Source organism: Molossus molossus, unplaced genomic scaffold (assembly GCF_014108415.1).
Source record: "Molossus molossus isolate mMolMol1 unplaced genomic scaffold, mMolMol1.p scaffold_m16_p_8, whole genome shotgun sequence".
NCBI classification, from domain to species: Eukaryota; Metazoa; Chordata; class Mammalia; order Chiroptera; family Molossidae; genus Molossus; species Molossus molossus.
In genome coordinates, this window is record NW_023425402.1 from 47,460,090 (window position 1) to 47,481,183 (window position 21,094).

The following is a 21,094-nucleotide window of genomic DNA, read 5'->3' on the forward strand; positions in this document are numbered from 1 at the left end:
AGAGAGAAACATCAATGTGAGAGAGAAACATGGATCAGTTGCCTTTCGCACACTCCCATCTAGGGTGGGGAGATGGGACCCACAACCCAGGCATGTGCCCTACCAGAAATCGAACCTGTGACATTTTGGTGTATGGGATGATGGTCCTACCAACTGAGCCACATGGGCCAGGGCAGAATCATAAGCAATTTTTGTTGTGCCTCAGCCTATTACCTACTCTCAACATGGTGAGTTTATGGATTTAATGAGAACAAAGAAGTTGAAAGCGTAAGTCTCCCGGGGATACTGTTTTTAATGGCTCAGCTGGACACTCTCAGGTCTGGCTCTCTCTTTCTCATCTAGCCAAGAACATACAACCTGTGAGGTGTAAGTTTCTCAACACACTCCAACAGCAACATCCACATTCCAGTGCTTCCCCTTTGGGACAAGTGAAGACAACTGCATGGGCTAGTGCAGAGTCTGGCAGAATGATAAGGAACAGGGCTGCCACCACTTTACTGGAATGCTGAAATATCCTAATCTTGGCCCATCAGTACAAAACCAATTTCCAGAACTATATGAAACTCATCACTAACAAGACGAAATGACAGGTTGGCACGTTAATACCAGCAGACCCCTCATAACACGTGGTTTTACAGAGGTCATTATGATTTCATATGTACACAAAAAGCCCCCTTAGACAGTAATTACCATAAATAGAAAAGCAGAATTTATCCTAAAGTCTTAGGAATGGGAGACCTGAAAAAGCAGGTTCTACAAAATTTCTGCTCTCATTACTCCTTTCTTTTCTAGAATAAATAACCAGCCTTTGAGATCTTAACAAATCTGTCTTCCTTCTAACACAGAGAGATGAAATAATGAAAGTTACCAAAACTATAAAAAACTTATTTAAATGATTTCAATGAAAGGGCAAAAGGGTCTGCAGTACCCAACAGCTTTGTGTTTGTTTTTAAACAAAAATTTATGTTGTATTTCATACAAAACAATGACCATGCTTGGAAAATGAATTCAAAGAATCAGCACCAAAGTTTTTTTGGTATCCTTAGGTTAAATTCATCTTAAGAATTGGAGAGGTATAAGCCTTTACCTGATCCTGCTATATTGCTACATAGCCTCAGGTATACACAAATGTATCTGTATATTAAAAACAGTTTAAGTAAATATTTTTAGGAAATTGAATTTTTAAGTACCAAATCTCTTTAAGAAAAATTGCTCTTTATATGTTGTTTATTTTTACATTGTATCACCTATTCTTCTGGTTGATGAAAATGAGCAATAACTTGTGAGCTCTAAATTTTCTCCCAAGTTCAATATGGTGATATCCTGTGATCGCTGTCATTAGGGGTCATTTTAGTCACAGTAATATAACATTGCTTCTAGGAATACACTGCATATTCATGTATGCTTATTCTAAAGTAAATGTCTTAAAACTACAATTTTTAAAACTATTGTATTTTGAAATGAGTGTAGATTTGGAAAAAGTTGCAAAAATAGTACAAAGAAGTCCTGTGTGCCCTTCAATCAGTTTCCAATCACAATATCTTACACAGCTGTAGAACAACATTAAAACCAGGAAATTGTTATATGTTAATATAATCCACAGAATTTATTGGCTTTTTATTATTTTCATGTATGTGTTGTATTTGTGTGTTTCTCTGCAATTTTACTACATGAATAAACACATGTAACTGCCATACACACACCCCAAATTGGAGTGGTGCCATTTATAATAAAGTTATTTTCACTCTGCTTCCTTCTTCAGAAATACCTCCAGTATTCTTAAAAACTCAATTTGTGTTCCACATCATTACCTAAAAACACTACATGCTCACACATCTCATAAACACCACAAAAATCAGCAGAAGGCTTCTGGCCTCAACAACTCTGGCTGGACAAGGGTTAGCATCATCTAGCTGCTTGGGGAAGGGAAGAGTGGGAAGGATGGAAGTCACACCTCTAAAAATATATATATATCTCTTTGAGTACAATATTAAAATACCGGGAAGATAAAGTGAACTCTTAGTTCTTACTACTGCTGTTTGGGAAAACACCATGAAAACACCCTGGATCACGAACGTCACCAAAATCACACTTTCCCTGACACGTACAAACCAGTTACACATGTTCTGAAATGGTTTCTATAAGCACATGAAGGAAGGGAGACAACCCCCCAAAACTGCTCAGGTGAAGACCATTCTTATCTCATAGCACAGGGGTCAGCAGGAGTTAGTTTGGAAATTGCTGGAGCTATGCCAGATTCAATAAAGCCAGATTTGGGGATGAGGCCCATCTGTCCTGACCCAACCTGACGAGGTCACTGCAACACAGCAGACCCAAAGTCCCAAAGGGCTCAAGGGGGAATGAAAGACCGGGGCCATTGCCAGCGAGGCCAGAGCTTGGATTTGCTGTCTATATTCTTAGAGTTTAGAAAGCAGTAATAAAAAATAAAAAAAAACATGGCCCAAGCCAAAAGAAGGGAATGTTAGAGGGAGGCCAAAGCCAAGAGGGCAATGTGGCTGAGGTGGGGAAGGAGGAAAGCAAGTGCTGAATGCCTCTTACCTTCCAGAAATCCCTAGGGGACTTGGATGGTGCTACTGTGGTCCATGAGGCTGTTTCATACCTTTATTCTATTAATAAGAAACCAAAACCCCAGCAACTTGACAGCTTTCTTTTCTTTATTTGGCTTCTAAACCTTAGGAGCATATAGCAAACTTTTGATATTCTACAACTCTCCTGTGAAGGGGAAGAAAGAGAACAGGAACTCTCTATTTTTCTTCTCTCAAGTTTCATAAACTCACTTGTTTTCATCTTTTTATAAAGTTGTAGCTTAAATCAATCTAAAAATCTCAAACTGCCTCCCCACCCCTGACACACTTCAAATTAATCTGCCAAGAACTTTCTGGGGAGAGAAAACAAGAGAGAAGGAAGAATATCAGCATACAACTTTGTGCTGTTTCTCTTCTTGCTTTAGTGATTTTTAAAAGAAAAGTCCGTTAACAAAACACTACACAAACACAAAAACAAAAAAATGTCCCAAAGAAATACATGGCAAAGAATAAAAATATTTACTTTTCCCTCCCCCTCACCTCAATTTCTAGCTTGCTTTAGGCACAGTTAACCTTCAGACTCGACCTTTCCTTACTCTTTCAAGCTCATCTATTTAAAAACAGTAAGATCTAAAGTATCTACACACCCTATTGCACAATCAACATCTTTTGATAAACCAGGAAATAAAAGAACATCTTGTTACTATAATGTGTAATCCTCCCGCCTAAGAAAAAAACACTTGTACCCCATCTAAGAAAAAAAAAAAACACTTGTACCAAATCCAGCTAACACAATCCATTGAGAGAACAAGCTCATTTTTTTCTTAGAGGGCAACTTTGACTATACATGGAGGACTTGAACTCTAAAAACAAACACTCAACTATATTCCCAACACCTACATGTTCAAATTATCCACTAAATTACACATTTCTAAGCATGCATCCATTTCTGTGTGGACATACTAGGAAAATATCCTATCTGATTTCTAATGGGTTGAGATTAGACTGGAGAACAATGAAAGCACTAGAATCCTCCTCCTCTTCCCCTTACCCACTGAGTTACTAAGGCAGGGACCATTCTCTGCACCCTCTCAACAAATGGCTTCTCTAAGACTGTGAAACCACAACAAATGTGTAACCTGAGGCCCCAGCTGTGGCAGACAAATGCCAGAAGCAAAATTCATGGCACTCGCTTATAATACCACACAGAAGCTCAGACAGGTGTGAGGAACAAACACCCTACCCCCCTCCATGTACAGTGATGCTTCCATTCCAGAAAGCTGTGAAGGCTTACAGAGCCTCCCACTTGAAACATAATTTCAGGTGAATTTAAAATGCATTCCTGCATACTACTAACAAGGACTATAACTTCCTGAAAGGAAAGAATTTTTTTTTTTATATCCTCACCGGAGGACATTTTTCCATTTTTTGTTCAGAAAGAGGGGGAGGGAGGGAGGAAGGGAGGGAGGGAGGAAGGGAGGAAGAGAGAGAGAGAGAGAGAGAGAGAGAGAGAGAGAGAGAGAGAAACATCCACATGAAAGGGACACATTGAGTGGTTGCCACCTGCACGACCCAACAAGGGCCGGGGACAAACTGCAACCGAGGTACATGTCCTTAGTGGGAACCGAACCCAGGTCTCTCTGGACCACAGGCTGACGCTCTAACTGCTGTGCCAAAATGGCCAGAGCAGGAAAGAATTTTTATTGCTCAAATCGTGAAACACGGAGAAAGGCAGAAGAGATGGATAAGAAATGGGAAAACAAAGGGTCTAACTTAGGTGCTTAAAACCGGCCTTTGTATTATTTGTTCTTCAAGTTACACAATGAAATTCCAATCAGAGCCCTGGCCAGTTTGGCTCAGCGGTTGCTCAGTGGTTGGCTCCTCGGCCTGAGGAACCAGAGAGTCCTGGGTTCGGTTCCCATTAGGCGCACCGCACATACCAAAAAAAAAAAAAGAAAAGAAATTCCAAGCAGAGCCTTTTCTAAACTTTCTTTTCTTTTTAAATCAACTTTTCTGAGGTATAATTTACATACCAAAAAAAAAAAAAGGCACCAATTTTAAGCATACAGTTAGATTAATTTTTGATAAATATATATACCAGTGTAATCACCACAAAAGAGATATAAGACATTTTCATCTCCCCAGAAAGTTCCCTTATGCCCTTTTTGTAGTCCATCTCCTCCCACCTCTATGGCCACCTGCAATCGCTAATCTGCTTTCTGCCCCCAAGGGTCTGTCTTGCCTTTTCTAGAACGTCATATAAATGGAGTCAGATAGTTTGTACTCTTCTTCTGCATAATTCCAAGATTCATCCATGTTTTGTATCAATGGTTTGCTCCTCTTTATTGCTGATTACTATTCCCTTTGGATCAGTATACCACAATTTTTTTAAAAAAATAAAAGGTGGCAATGGTTAACTCTAAAGTTCATACATACACTTTAAAGAATACTACTATTTCTTTCTTTCAAGGTCACTGGAACCTGTAAGTGTATAAAGAGCAGATCCCAAAACCTTTGGCTTCAGGAGCACCAAGCTTTATTTTGTTTCATCTCCCTATACAATAAAACTTGTTCAATCAGATGTAAAGAAAAACAAATAACCTGAGATTTTTGTTTACTGCCAGCTCAAGATGTTATTTCAAGCTGCTGAAGAACTATGAGGAAACTGTATCCAAGCAAATTTTCACGTGCTGCTTTCAGAATGCCTGACCGAAACGTGAACTTTGGGGCTACGGTTTGATATGATTCTGACCCTTCTGCTTTTGCCTGATCGGTCAGAATTTTGGATTTCATGCTGACTCCCACACCAGCAGGACCTGATGGGGCTGCCTCTGAGGTGAGATTGGCTGGAGAAGTCCTGTTTAGCCAAGAAAATAAACATACCTCTTAAATTTTGTTTAACCTAACTGCCCCAGTCATGAAGCCTACTACTGTTTCCAAGGAATACAACTGGAGAAACATTGTTCTAACAGACATAAAGTACATCCCTTACATGGTACTCAGCATTAGGATGGTTGCCTCTCTGTAACAGACATGGTTATTCTGAATATAAACGGACCACCCATTGTGCAAGATCTCTCAGTGAGTCCCAGCTACACCTGGGTTGTGAAATGAGAAACTCATACCCCAAAAGCAGCAAAAAGAAATCTCTGTATCCTCAGCCCATACTGTCCTAACCATGACCTGGGCAGGTCTTTACAGCAGTCAGAGGCAGACAGCCACACTTCTAAGGGAAAGGGCCTGGAAGAAGAAGACTATTTCCTGGCCACCCTGCCTAACTAACTAGGTGCTCTGAGCCCACCAGGTGCTGGGCCTCGGTTTCTTCTAGAATGAAGTGGCTGACCCAGAATGAGCTCTAATGTTCCCTCCAGTCTGAGAACTGTAATATGAGTCTCATAAAAGAGCAATAAATCCAAGACTAAATTGAGAAAAGTTGCATATTTTCTGAACCATAACAGAATTTTGCATGGCATCCAAAATTCTGACAGAAACATCAGTCTCAATTCTCCATTCATAATTCGTGTCCATTATAGTCTTTAAATAAGTGCTTTTGTTTTGTTTATCCACTACCTCTTCCCTTTCCTCTAATTTCAGTATTATTCTTGTTAATGAGATGCAGTCTTCACATTTAACTTTATACATCTATGTGCCTATTTTGTCTGAATACTAATGTTTAAATATGTTTTTTAAATTGATTTTTAGAGAGGGGAAGGGAAAGGGAGAAAGAGATAGAAACGTCGATGAGAGAGGCATATCGATTGGCTGCCTCCTGCACGCCCCCCACTAGGGATCAAGCCAGCAACCCGGGCATGTGCCCTGACTGGGAATCAAACCAGCGACCTCTTGGTCTAGGCGTCGATGCTCAATCACTGAGCCACACTAGCTGGGCCTGAATACTAATGTTTAAAAGAGCTTTTATTATGATTTATTGTAGAGAACAAGATATCCTTTGATTAAGAATAAATATCAAGAGGGTAAAAAGTTTCCTTGGGAAAAACATACCACTTGATTTTTGCAACAGTTTCATCCTGGGCAATATGCTTTTGTTTTGATTATTCATGAAACTGCAAAGAATCACTTAAGCTTGACTAACATTGCGTATAAAAGTTATTTTTATACACTTGAAATTAGAAGGCTGTGTCTTAGAATCCCCATTCGGCAATGCTGTGTAACCCAAGAGCTCCTTAAATTTCCTATAAGCACCAAAAGAAAGCACTTTCCCAAATACTAGTCAGTTGCTGGATATGGTGCTTCAGCAAGATCCACTTCCTCACTGACTCCTCCTCCTGCTCTTCAAGTTAATAGCAGCTAAAGCTAAGGCTGCACAGCTGGGTTAGAATGCAGGGGAGTGGGCCTGCGAGTCTGCCCTGGAATCTGGGGAATAACGCCCACACTGGAGGAACAGAAGCCTGCCTCTGATGAAGCGCTTTCCGAGACAGTCAGGAATGACAGGGCCGAGAGTGGACGTGGCAGGAGAGCTCTGCTTGTGCAGGCGCACAGTCTCCAGCACCAAATGTCTCCAGCACTTGGCGAGGAAGTGAGCAAGGGTCTGGGCTGTAGAGGCATCTGTGCAGCCCAGGGCAGCCAAGGCCTGGCTGGGTCAGGACTCCCGACCCAGTCAGGGGGCTTACGTCACAGAGCTCCAAAATGTGGGCTGTGTGTGACCAAGAGAAATTACACAGGCCAGTTTAAATACAGCCTATATTTCTCTCTACCACTTAGATTTTCTTTTTTATTTTCAAAAACAATACTTTTCTGAAGACGTTAAGTAAAGCTGGAACACGAGAAACAGCTGTGTGTAGAACAGCACCCAGGAACCATGATGCTCTCCGTTTCTCTCCTCAAAACACATTTGGATCAACTACCCCAACCCCACCGAACCAAAACCAGACGTGACTATTTTGTCTTGGAAAATATCCTCAGGAATGTCAATTTTCAAATGTTCTACTGCAGAACCCACAACATTATGTTTACTTAATAAATGTTAAGGAACTAAGATATTATCATTACTTTCCATAAAACAATTGTAAGCAGTCCTTCAAACTTTTCCATTTCGCAGTCACACCACAACAAACTGTGTGTTTTTGTTTTGTTTTGTTTGCCTAGTTGCAAAAAACAATCCCAGCAGAGCAGAAAGCATCCTGCAAGCATCCTGCGGAGGCTCTGAGGAGAGAGCAAGGCCCGTTTCTCCAGCCTACTACGCTCTGGGAGGCCCAGACCCCCACTTCCCAGCCAGCAGGACACTGCAACCTGACTCACCACAAAGAACTCTCAGTGTGTCTTGATATTCTAAGCTTCCACTTAGCCTCTGCCTTTTTCAGGGAGGAAGGAGGAGACTAGGAAGTATAAAGTAGAAGCAGTGCTGACCAGAGGGAGGAAGGGAGATGCTCAGTTTGTGTCTATGCATACAAGTCTCATTCTGTATGACAAATGCATTCTTGTCAAGTTGACCATAGGTGAATTTCTGAAACCTGATTTTTAAAAATGATAACAGCTTATTAATGATAGAAATTTAATTGTATAACAATCCCGAATTATATCTTTTTGTAAATCTTAATTTTTCATATAATTTAGCTAGAAAAATAACAATATTATACCCAGTCAATTGTCCATGCAAATGAACAAGCACACCAGCAAAAAGAATAAGCCCAAGTACAGAGGAAAACAGAAACTGCATTTTTAAAATATAGCAAAGAATATACATCACAACTAATTTACTCAAAAAAACAACTCACCTATCAACTCCTTTGCTGAACTTATCAATTTTAAAATAATAAAACATTAAAAATTATATTTTTTGTTCATCCTCACCCAAGGATATTTCCCCCCACTGATTTCAGATAGAGTAGAAGGGAGGGAAAGAGGGAAAGGGAGCGAGAGAAACATCAATGTGAGAAACACATATTGATTGGCTGCCTCTCAAACACACCCCAACTGGGGTGGGGATCAAACCTGCAAACCAGGTACATGGCCTTGACCAGGAATGAAACCTGTGACCCTTTGGTCCACAGACAGACACTCTAACTGCTGAGCCAAACAGGCCAGGGCTAAAACACATTCTTTTTTTTTTTTTTTTTTTAATCCTCACCCGAGGACATTTTCTCATTTTTTTGTTCAGGTAGAGTGGGAGGGAGAGAGAGGAACAGAGAGAGAGAGAGACATACATCAATGTGAAGGGACACATCGAGTGGCTGCCACCCGCACGACCAACCAGGGCCGGGGACAAACTGCAACCGAGGTACGCGCCCTTAGCGGGAACCAAACCCGGGTCTCTCAGGACCGCAGGTCGACGCTCTAACCGCTGAGCCAAACCGGCCAGGGCTAAAACACATTCTTAAATGAAGTCACAAACAATGCAACTGGTTAATAGATTGTCACAAGAACTTAAGAGGTTTTTAACTCTGTTAAAGTTGCCTCAAAAATTATCTTCATTTCTAGACAGAACCTCACACTTAGGAGACAGGTCCCCTTTGCCTCACTGCAAACAGTAAGTAAGGGTGGATGGCTAGACTGGCAAAATATTAGAGGAAGAGGGAGGGGAGAGGGGAATCCTTTTCCACCATGTGTCCCAGTTAATGTTACTAGTTTGAAAACACCGAGTCATCTCAAAATGCAAAAATCCTTAAGTTTTCTGTAAAAATATTGTGTCCTGTGACTGACTTTGTGCAACTAAGTGGTCAAAAGGAAAGTTCCAGAACTAAATGTACCATCAGGCAAGTGGACTAAGAACAGATAACCTCAGAGAGAAATTAAACATTTCGTCAAGGGTTTCTGATGACAATGCAAAAGCAGGAGAGTACATTGTACTTCAAACAATGCCTTGTCTGTTTGCCGAACACGGATGAGCCTAAAATGGAGGGGACAAAAAACAAGGGCAATATTGAGCCACAAACTTCACTTTAAAGGCCAAGTGTGGACATACATACAAACATACATACATTATTGTACAAATTGGCACAATATATGTACCACAGATGGACACACAAACCTCCCAGTGCTGCCTGACACCCCATTCCCATCAACCCCCACATCAGATGGCCCTCAATGGAACCACGTCACTCCCTTGAGCAGTTTGGGGTCCAGTTGCCCAGAGAAAAGCAGTCTCAGGACCCCTTATCTGACTCCTGGAGTTTATTCCAACCCTGAGCAATTATTCTAAGTGACAGAGTAGTTGGAACAAGGAAGAGAAGAGGAGGAAGTGGAGGAGAAAGAGGAAGTAGACTGGTCTGTATTCACTCTACTGCTCAGAATTTGGGTGAGTTCTGGTCCATGGGATGCGCCAAACACCTGCTTGGAACCAATCAGGGGCCAGACCCAGCTCTGAGCCTTAGTTTCTTTAGCAATTAAAAAGGAATAAGCTTTACCTTCAGATTTATTGTGAGGATGGCACTCAATAAATGTTAATCTAATTTCCTTCCTGGTCCCCTAACCCTTCCCTGAGGCCACTTTCCTGAGAACTAATCTAGTCTCACACCCCGAGTCTTGCTGGAGGCTAGACCACACCAATGCACTCATGCTGCACACCAACCACACACCAGCTCTGGGCATTCCCCTCCACTCCAGCCCCTTCTGCTGAGTTCCTGCTACTCCATGGTATAGGCAATTCCTTATACCAAAACTTTTGCCTTCAGTCCACCCCGTCTCATTCCTCAGTTTCCCCAACTGTCTCAGTTTTCTCCCATGGGCTGCTCCAAGAACTTTCCCTAAAGAACCTAACCCAATTGTTTCATCTATAAGTCCCAGTCACTTCCTAAAATCTGGGGCCATACACACCCAACCAAACTCCTGGTATGTCAGAAAAGGATTTACAAGGCTAGACAGACATACATAAATAGATCATTGAGAAAAGAACACTCAAACAGACTGGCTCATGACCTTAGAGAACCAAATTTCAAACATGAGAATGTCATCTATTAGATCAGTGTTCTCTTTAAGGCGTCCTAAAAGAAAAAGTTTCTAGGTAACAGAAAAAGCCAAGCTTCTTCCGTGAAACCGATCTGTTTTTATTTAAAGGCGATTACACAGGTGGAAGCTGATCTTCTGTCCCTTTCTGCTTCAGCTGCTGTGGAACTCTAGAGCCAAACGTGTGGCCTAACTCAAGCACCTGTCAAGTTCCACATTGTCCCTACCCTTAGGCTTCATTATTTTATACTGCATATATTCTTGTAAGTTGCCAGTAGCATACAACTGGAGCACAAACATAAATTTGAAATGTACAACTTAGGGTAAGGTGGTCTTTGCCTTGTCGTAGGCTTGCGTCCATCCAGGAATGGCAGCTGTGCTGGGTTTTAGAGAGAATAACACAGCCAAGAAGCCTACAGAGAAGAGAAGACGAAAATGAGGTGGAAGCAGAACGTAGGCCTGAGCCCCACACCTCTCTCCCCTGTACCTTTAAAAATGCATAATAGCAGAGCCAGAATGATGGGCCCAGATGCCTGGGGAAGTACCCCCATCACTCGGTGGAAGCCTAATTTGGATGATAATGAGTCCATTGTGTATTTAAAGTGGTTTAGATTTTCTACTGGCTAAAACCTAGGAGTCTACAGACTAATAGAAAATAATAACAATAGCTTTTCCTAAGGTACCCTGAATAACCTCAAGAACTAATGGGAGGTAAAAGACATCTCTACGTTGGAGGAAAGCGTGGGGCACACATTGCAGAGGCTTCCAGCTGTCCTGGGAGTAAGAGCCCTGCCTCGCTCTGCTGAAGCGATGAGGAAGTGCCGAGGGCCCTTCTGGAGAGGGAAGGCACCATGGACACACCATCACCTGGGCTCCCAACTCAACAGGCAGGAGCTGGTCCCCAGGCCAAAGGGCCTGAGAGCCACGATCAGCTTTGCGATCTACCTGGCCTAGATTTAAGTACCTCCAAGCAGAACTGAAACTCCAGGAAGGAAACCTGTGCTCCCAGGAGCTAGGAAAATAAAACGGCAAAGATTCTTCGTGACTTGAAGGTTTTGGAAATAGCAATGCTAGGTGGCTGATGGTTCAGAACAGGTTTTCCCAAGCAATGCTACTTTGACATGTGGGTCATTCTGAGCTGAAGCCAATGGAGACCCTGTGGGCTCACAGAAACTTCTGCCCCTCCCTTAACTACATACACGAATCTAAATTAGGGGCCTTTCCCATAATGAGAGTTATCACCAGAGATAAACTTCTATGACCTACCGAAAGAGCAGGGCAAACTTCTAGTTACTACCTATCATCCTGCGAATGACCTTCCTCACCACTGAAGCGCCAGGTGCCTTACCTCATCCCTTAGTTCAGAACGTCACGTATACCGCACTTTAACTTTCTGTCTCTGAACCTTTCATGTACATGGGGTCTCGAAATCTCTCATGTATGAGAGGTACCAGCACATACGTTTGTTAATTAAATTTGGTTATTTTCTCTTATTAATCTGTCTCATGTAGATTTAATTATTAGATCATCCAAAAGAACCTAGAATGGTAGAGAGAAAATTCCTCCTCTACATGGAAAAGCAAGAGGCACAGCCACAGCCAGAGACTGTGAATTCAAACTCCCGTTTCAAAAAGGACAGCTCTGTGACCCTGTGCAAGCTACCATGTTCGAATTTCATCACTATGAAATGAAGAATCCTGCCTTTTACCTCTCATTAGCTGCTTCTGAGGCTATTCGGGAAAAGCTATCAATTTTATTATTGTATTAGTCTACAACCTCCCAGGTTTTAGCCAAACAAAAATCTAAACCACTTTAAATACACATTGGACTCAATATCACACAAAACTGGCTCTGCATCCTCATAACTGCAAGCTTCCAGATGGCAAGATTCTAGGTGAAATCACCAAAAGACTACAAAAGTGCCACATGTTATTACGTGCGTTCCACTCATTAATTCACCCAACACTCTGCACGTTAGCGATGAGCCAAGTTATCTCCTTTACACAAAGCAGATTCAGTATTCTTTCACGGTTACACAAACAAATAACAAAGCCAAAGCAAAGGAAGGGCAACTCCTTCCTCCCTGCACGCTGCAATCTATCAAGCGGTGTTCTGTGTTTTATCACTTTTCCTTGAGGGTTGCAACACTTCTACAAGGAATTCTTTGATTACTGTAATACTTTTATCAACAACAGAAAATTAACTCCAACAACACACTATACTGTCAGAAGTTTCATTATCAAAGGTGAAAATGAGGAAGGATGGGCAGAAATACATGCCAGGATGAACAGCTCATCAAGACTTCCGTTCTTTACAGCCAAGGTAGACTCTGGGCCCTCCCAAGAAATGCTGCAACTTTTTGTGTGCTCATCCCTGTCATTCACGACACTGTAAACTCATCAAAGGCAATAACCATTTCTACATCCATCTGGGTCTTCCAAGCAACCCCACGCCGGGTGAATGAAACAGATGAATGAATAAGCATGGCCGTGGCCCAGGCAGCACATGCCCATGCCCATGCCCTCTCCCCATGATCATGCCCTGTGAGTCCTGGGCTTAGGCCTGGACCCTGACCCAGGCTATAGCCGCTAGCACCACTGCCATCAACCTGCTGCGGAGGAACCAGAACGTCCAACCATTTGTGTGACTTATGAGAACTTTGTTCACAGCAGTTTTAGTCAGGTAATTTCCTGTGTTTTCAGTTCACCTTTAAAGCACATACAGAGTAATTCACAATAGCATTAGAAACCCCATTTTACAAGCCTTTCAGTAATCAGTTTTGAGACTAAAATCTCCAGGTAACATTAAAAGTGACCAGAAGTGGTAATTTTGCTCTCAACACCAAAGCCAAAGAAACTGCTTGTTCCAAAGACTACCACACTTCTCCAATGCCTACAAAAGAGCGTAGCATTATCAATCAGATTTTAATAGTTACAGAGAGCTACTTTGGGTATTAAATTCCCAATAAAAGAGGTGCAAACAGTACTTAATGTATAGACTGCCCAGGACTAAGACTGGTAGAACTGTGAATTTCCTTTGCAGCTAATTACTGCCAAATAAAGTGACTGATCCAGCTAACTGGGCCCACTCCTCTGGCACAAGGTAACTAATTCTTAGAATCATTACATGCAGTACAACTCTTTCCCTAAGTCACAACTCTCAAAGTTATAGCCACTTAGAAAACTCAGGCCCCATCACTTTGGACATCGTGATAGGGCCTGATACTTTGCTATCAGGTAATCCTTCTTCTAGGTCTGGAGGTTTCTAAGGCAGCATGTTGGCTGCCTGAGACTGTCTCCCACAGGTACATTTCCACAGACTGCCTCCACACTGGCCACCACCACATAAAAAGCCTGGTTTCTCCCCGGAGAAGAATGCAGTGGTGTCTGACGTGATGAACCTGTCCAGGTAAGTGTGTGTATGTGCACAGATCTTCATGGCAGTGGGAAGGATCTTCCTTCACTAAAATGGTGACTGTGGTGACCACCAAGCCAGTTCATAACTAAGAGTGGCCTCATGCCCTGGCCGGTTTGGCTCAGCAGTTAGAGTGTTGACCTGTGGTCCAGAGAGACCCGGGTTTGGTTCCCGCTAAGGGCACGTACCTCGGTTGCAGTTTGTCCCCGGCCCTGGTTGGGTCGTGTGGGTGGCAACCACTCGATGTGTCCCTTTCACGTCGATGTTTCTCTCTCTGTCTCTTCCTCTCTCACCCTCCCACTCTATCTGAACAAAAAAAAAACCAAAAAAAAATGTCCTCAGGTGAGGATTAAAAAAAAAAAAAGAGTGGCCTCATGATGCACTTCTAGGTAAGCTTCTCTGCATCTCTCGTCCTTAATCTCCTCATTCAGAAAATAATGGGTTAAATCAGATGACATCCAAGGCATTCAGTTCAATTTGGCATTAGTTCACTTCTCAGATGAGTCCTTCCCCTAGAAAATCCCTCAGGAAATAGGGCCCAGGTGAGATGGACAGAAAATGCTCGGTACAGAGAGTAGGGCTGCCGAGAAGAGTGGTCCAGGTATTAGGAGGCAGGAGTCCTGGGCTGGCAGCTGTGGAGCCAGTTACACCTAACACAGGTCGTGAATAATAGATTGAGGGGTGGATTGACCTACTGCACTATTTTTTCTGGGTCAGACTTGGCTTTCCTATCTTTACGTACAGGAAGCAAGAGAAATTAAACATCAAAAACCTACCATGAAAATGATCTCCCCTAACTAAATAATAAACCACCCCATTAACATCTTCTAGGAGTCACTTATCATTTACATGACAAAAACCCAAGTGACAGGTATTAAGTTATATAGGCTAAATAAGTTCTCTTACAAACAGCTCATTCATTTTCCAGCTCTTTTAAGACAATCTCTGTTTATATGCAGAATGCAAGATTTTTATTTTTAAAAAGTCAAACCTCTTTAAAAAAATAGTATTTGTCATTGACAAATAGACTCAGAAAAGAGATGTTTCTGATCTTACAACTAGATACAAAGACTTCCATATGACTTCTCAGGCGAACACGTTGACACTAGAACACAGGGCTGGGAATCTTCGACTTCTTAGCACATGCTTCACCTTCACTAACACTCACCATGAGTCCTAGGACAAGTCACAAGCCTGCTGGGCCCGCTTCCCACATCTGGAAAATCAGATGTTTAGGATGATCTCTATACTTAATCTAAAAGCAACTGGCAGGCACTTACTTAAGTGGCTAGTAAATAAATGGCCCATGTTGCCCTGGCCAGTGTGGCTCAACTGGCTGGGTGTTGTCTGTACAATGAAAGGCTGCTGGTTTGATTCCCAGTCAGGGCATATGCCAGGGTTGCAGGCTCAACCCTGGTAGGGGGCATGCAGGAGGCAGCTGATTGATGTTTCGCTCTCTCTCCCTCTCCCTTCCTCTCTCTCTAAAAATCAATAAAAATAATTTAAAAAATAAATGGTCCATGCCAAACCAACCAAGAAAGAAGGCTGATTTCCTGTTTTTCCCATGGGGGTTAAGAGTGCAAGGAAAATATTTTGTCCCTATATGACAGCTGAAACTCTCTTTATGTAATATTCCCAAAATAGCCTCAGTTGTTTTTAGGGTTTTTCTTGGAGAGTGTGCAGCCTATATTTTAAAGCATTGAGAAAGCTTTATCTTTATCATTAATCTCAGAGAAAATGGAGACACATTTTATTTTTCATGCAGATGAGAAATACCAGACAACCAAGTTCTTTCAACAAAGGCTGGCAGGAAGCTGCAGGTCATTTTTCATGAAAGGGTGATAATGGAGAAAAGATGGAACATACAGTTTCCTATTTCTTTCTTCTCATTCCTTTGCCCCTCATACACAAGGGACTTTGGGAGAGAGTTTATAGACAGAATGCTTCTCCTACTTTGACAAAGAAGAAATTATTCTAAACTCCTTGGAAGACACTATCAAAACACAAAACATCATTATCATCATCATCATCATATTATTATTTTAACTATACCAGAACTACAAAATAACTCTTTTTCTCCTTTTCATTCCAGAATAAGAACTGTTATGGTTCACTTTCCTCCCCCAAGTGTCTCAAAGGCCATGACTAAGAATGAAAGCAAACTGTGTGCATTTTAATTATAAAATGTGCTCACTGCCTTGGCCAGTTTGGCTCAGCCGTCAGACCGTCGGCCTGCGGACCAGAGTCACGGGTTCAATTCCAGTCAAGGGCATGTACCTCGGTTGTGGTCTGATCCCTGGTCCCGGTCAGGGTTGTGTGGGAGGCAACCAGTTGATGTGTCTCTCTCACATCGATGTTTCTCTCTCTCTCCCACTCTATCTGAAGATAAATGGAAAAAACTATCCTTGGGTGAGGATTAAAATATGCTCATTAATGATACATACCATTTAAGTGAGAATATGTATGTGTTGTTTGATAATGCTCTTTGAAAAAATTACATAATGGTTTAACTGTCCTAAACCCAGGCATTGCCCCTGATATTTCATCACAATGACACAACTACAACCCTCCAGCTCCTGCCAAGGTGTTTTTACTGGGCCATCACCCAACACTCCAAGATCCCTCTTTGTCAATAGATCAACCACCCATGTCCTCTGCAACTTGGTTTCCTTCTCCTGATGCTTCCACCATTCAACACCTGTGCACGCCAGTTCACCTTAAACCATCACACACAATGTCCTGGGTCTCAAAATGTGAAGCATATCCAAAGAAAAGAATGAAAGCCAGATCTAAATGACCAATTGGCTTCCAAAACCAGGCCAAGCATGACACAGCTGTTCACCCAGTGGTGGGTGGGACACAATTAGGCCACTTCCACTTCCACAGGGGAGAGGAAGAGAGGGACAGCAGTGACCACAGAGGAGTTTAGGACAGCATCTCTGTGCCTCATTTCTGAGTCTGCAAAGTATGACTTGGGTCACCTTCCTGGGAACCATCTGCTTGGCAGCCTGGGGAAAGAGGCAGTTTGGAAAGTCCCATCCTGAAGAATAATTACACTTCACAGGAATGCAAGTCTTAAAGGCCTCTGTGTTCAATGTGAATGCTTGTCCACAACCTAACACTCAATTCTGTTCTTTATGGGTTCTGAAAGAGTAACAAGCCAGGAAGAACACATCTGTCTTAATTTTAACAGAAGAGCATGCCAACTACACTCCTTTCTCTTTTTTTAAACCAAAATGAGAGATGTGAGATCGGAAGAGCCCAGTGAGGTCTCAAGCAGTATTATAAAATCAAAATCCCTAAGGCTTGAATAAATTAGCAATTTTAGAGTTTATTTCATCAAAATAGAGATATACTGATGCAGGCATCCCATCTCTATCACTTACCAACTGCATGGCCTTGGCTAAGTCACTTAACTATCCTGTACCTCAGTTTCCTCATCTGTAAAGAGGGAGAACTAATATCCATAAAGCTCTCAGCGGTGTCTGGCACATAATAAATGTTCAATTAACAGTAGCTTTTAGTTATAACCATGAAAATGATAGGTAAACCTAAAGCTGTGACACATCACACTCATTCGCACCAGTGCAGACTGAAGAGATGATGGTTTTTGCCCTTCGGGTGGGGAAAGGATCAACACTTTCCAACTTCAACTATGACTCTCCCCAAATCAGCATTATGCAGAAGTGGAGATGCAGGGACCTTCTTCTGAAAACCAAAGCCCTCCTCTACAGCCTCCTGGTGGGGATTTTCAAAGAGGGTTGAGCAGATGGGTGTCCCTATTACCATCTTCAGATCTGGGCCACAGGAGCAAGGACTCAGATCCCTCTGATCCCTGGGCTGCAGGCCAAGCCTTCTAGGCTGCAGCCAGGCAGGCTTTTTTTTATGAGCCTGACTGTTCCTTAAGGCACTTCACTCATCTAGAAATGCATCCTAGATACCAGGTTCTTCCAAGGTGCCCTCCCCTCCCTGTTCCCAAAATATGCAGTATCCTTTTGAAAAACCAAAATGGAAGTGAACTGACACGTGTTCACACGTTTCATCTGTTAGCAGTGGCAGCTGTGGGAAGCATCACACTGTCCTGAGCACTTCAAGTTCCCACCAGCTGCATCTGACTGACTTCTGATCTTAAAAGTCCCCAATACTTTCCTGGAGTCCAATTTCGAATGTTATTTACAGTTATTGTTATTTTAAATTGTCTTTATTTACTGATTTGGGGGGAGAGAAAAAGGTGGGGGGGGGGAGAGAGACTGATTTCTTGTTTCACTTAGTCATGTATTCATTGGTTGATTCTTGAATGTGCCCTGAACGGGGATTGAACCCACAACCTTGGCATATCAGGATGATGCTCCAACCAATTGAGTACAGTGTTAATGGTACAGTATTCAGACCCTCCTCCAAACTCTGGCCCCAGACATGAGTCTCTCGATGTAGCTTACCCCACCACTGCAATAACCATCTGATGTCGCAACACCTGGGCCTGCCCTCTTGATCCTTCTCAAGAGTCTTGGAGAATCTGAGGAGGGTGACTTGCCTGCCCTCCCCATTCCCTTGGAGAAACCCCCCGGAAGCATGGCACCCAAGCCTTGTCATCTCGGATAGGACTTCATGTAGGAAAAGATATGCTACTAACAGAAGAATTTGTAATCCAAACAAATCCTGTTTTGTTATTTGTTTGTTTGTTTTTTTTACGTGTCAGATATAAGAGTATTTATGAATCTCAGGCAACATTCTGAAGCAGCTGCTAAGAGGTCCTGAAATGAACTTCCAAGTCCTGGCCAACCCACTGTTCTTTGCACTATTTATATTCTTAAAGCCGTCAGCTATGTCTGATATGGCCCATCATGAGGCCCTGCTTAATGGACTAAAGAATCTAATGACACCGGGGAGCAGCAATGACTTGTTTTGATCTTTACCTGGCTTTACCTTGTGGTGGGAGAGGCCATGTGCCTTTTGGGAGTTGGAGCCAAGATGGATGCCATCTCATCACCACGGCCTCGCCTCTGACCTCGTCACGAGAGCTGCATCACTTTCCCCTGTACTTCACTCACCATCTCACACTGATTACACCCAGCACATTTTAACCTTATCTTTCTCCCACATGTCCCACGTCCGTCTGTGGATGAGTCAGTGTGACTACTCCCCTGTCTGATGCTGGTCTGAAAACTAGGAACACTTCCCAAAGACCAAAACAAACAAGTAAGGGGGAAAGATCAGAAAACAAAAAGAAGCCAAGCTAAACACAAATCCTCTGAACACAATATATGCACTAGGACGAACACCTGGCTTCCTCTGTGCACCGAGCAGGTCCTTCATTACCCAGCAGGGAGGCCGGTGCCCTTGCCCTGCACAGAAAGCTATAGGCAACAAGGCTCGGCGGGAAGTCTAGAATACTCAAGGGGCTGGGTCTCTGTCATATTTCACCAGACACCACCACAGGGCTGTTCATCTTTTCCCCTCTCGTCAGGATTCTGAAGCCAAGATGGCATGAGAATTTTGATTTTTGACTCCTAGGCTGTCATCAGAGGAATTCTAGACTCAGCAAATGACCTAAAGCAGTGGTTCTTAAACTTCAGCTTGCAGCAAAATTACCTGGAGGTCTTGTTACAACACAGATTGCTGGGTCCAGAGTTTCTGATTCAGTCTGTCTGGGGTGGGCCCACGAAATGGCATTTCCAACAGATTCCTAGATGATGCTGATCCGGAGACCACATGTATAAAACCGTTAGCTGAATGCCAAGACTGTAGTAGAACCCTCTGGGATGTCAGAGCAGGTTGCACAAAGAAGGAATACTAAGTTTATATGTCTCAGTTTCCAAGTCTTATGCAATGACTTCAAATAGCACCATCTCTTCTTACAAATTCCTGAAAACTTCAAAATAAGTTAATGGGGGTCCAGTGGAGTCTAGAAAACAAGTGGGAGTTGGAACCTTTAAAAAAACACACACACATTCATTTATAGGAAAGGAAGTACAGGAGGAGATCCTAGATAAACACCATTTGTTAACTAATGATGCCCCTGTCCTAGAGATCAGGCCAACTGTTCTTTTTAGATCCCAAATTGACAGTGCTCCTTTTTATACGGAGCTTCCGGGGAGCAAACTCCACCTTGTAACATCTTCCCATGGAGGAGAAGGTGGAAATAGATCTAAAAGTCAATACAAAAATAGTGGATAACTTCCGCAGCCAAAATCTTTCCTTTTTCTCAAGCAGTGGTTCCCAACCCTCGCTGTACATTGTAATCACGTGGAAGCTTTAGAAACACAGATGCCCAGGGCCCACACCTAGAGATTCTGACCTAACTGGTCTGGGACGAACCCACACACCAGTGTCTGTTAAAGCTCCCTGGGTAATTCTCAAATGTGGTGAGGCTGAAAACCACTGACGTAGGAGAAAAGTCACAGAGAGAAAACAGGTGGATGGGAAAGAGAGAAGCCTCCTTCTGGTAATGTTCAGGAAACATAAAAGGAAAGAGAAAAGACTGGGAGAGCAGCTGGGAACGAGGAGGACAAGGAAAACTGAAACTCTGAGAGTCCAGCTCGATCTAAGGATCAACCCAACGTCAGCTGTCTTGGGTTCAAAAACCAGAAATGGCTACATGATCAAGGTGGTACCTCATTTGCCACCGAACTGGGAACAGTCCAAAGAACCGATAAGGAAATCCTTTCAACAGATGTACTAATTTTCCCCCAGTAGAGTTAATAACTAGGAACTTGAGGCAAAGAGCTATAACATCTCACAAACCAATCATCAACTTTGAAATCATGCACCAGAAAAAAACAATAAAATTTATCCCTGAGCAAAACTAAATGGTTTTGCTTTAAAGGGGAGGCCAGGGAAGAGACTGAAGAAGGAATTCTCAAAGCGCTTGGTAAATGAAACTATCCTCCCAGTAACCACACTGACAAATTAATTTTCAAAGTTGTAAGATCATGTGATGTGGCTGATAAAAATCAAGATAAGAGTTATTTTCTTCTCTTCCTTCTTGAGTAGCACAGATGCATGAAGTAACAAGCTGGGAAAAAACTGTTTGAAAGCTTTATGATCCTGTTTAAGTCAGAATGATGAACACAAAACAGACTAGGGAATTTCAGGGCAGGTAACACGAGCAGTCATCAGGTGAAATAATCTCTGCTCACATAAAAGGTCAACACTGGGAGCCCGGAGAGAAAAATCCAGATATATTTCTACTTTGTTAAGAGTTAAAACTAATTATTCAATTCAAAGCTTTT

At 42.5% G+C, this 21,094-nt stretch overlaps 1 protein-coding gene and 1 long non-coding RNA gene across 8 annotated transcripts in view; both read right to left on the reverse strand.

Annotated features, from left to right (window-relative positions):
- Nucleotides 1-21,094, reverse strand: part of FOXO3 (forkhead box O3) — a 113,877-nt gene that overhangs the window by 78,227 nt on the left and 14,556 nt on the right. The gene's annotated exons all lie outside the window — the stretch shown is intronic.
- The window catches only part of LOC118621863, a 61,791-nt gene that overhangs the window by 30,165 nt on the left and 10,532 nt on the right, over nt 1-21,094 (reverse strand). For all 6 annotated transcript variants that reach the window (XR_004957811.1, XR_004957812.1, XR_004957813.1 and 3 more), the window contains exon 3: nt 7,806-8,017. This is a non-coding gene — a long non-coding RNA (uncharacterized LOC118621863). The remainder of the gene's footprint in view (nt 1-7,805; nt 8,018-21,094) is intronic.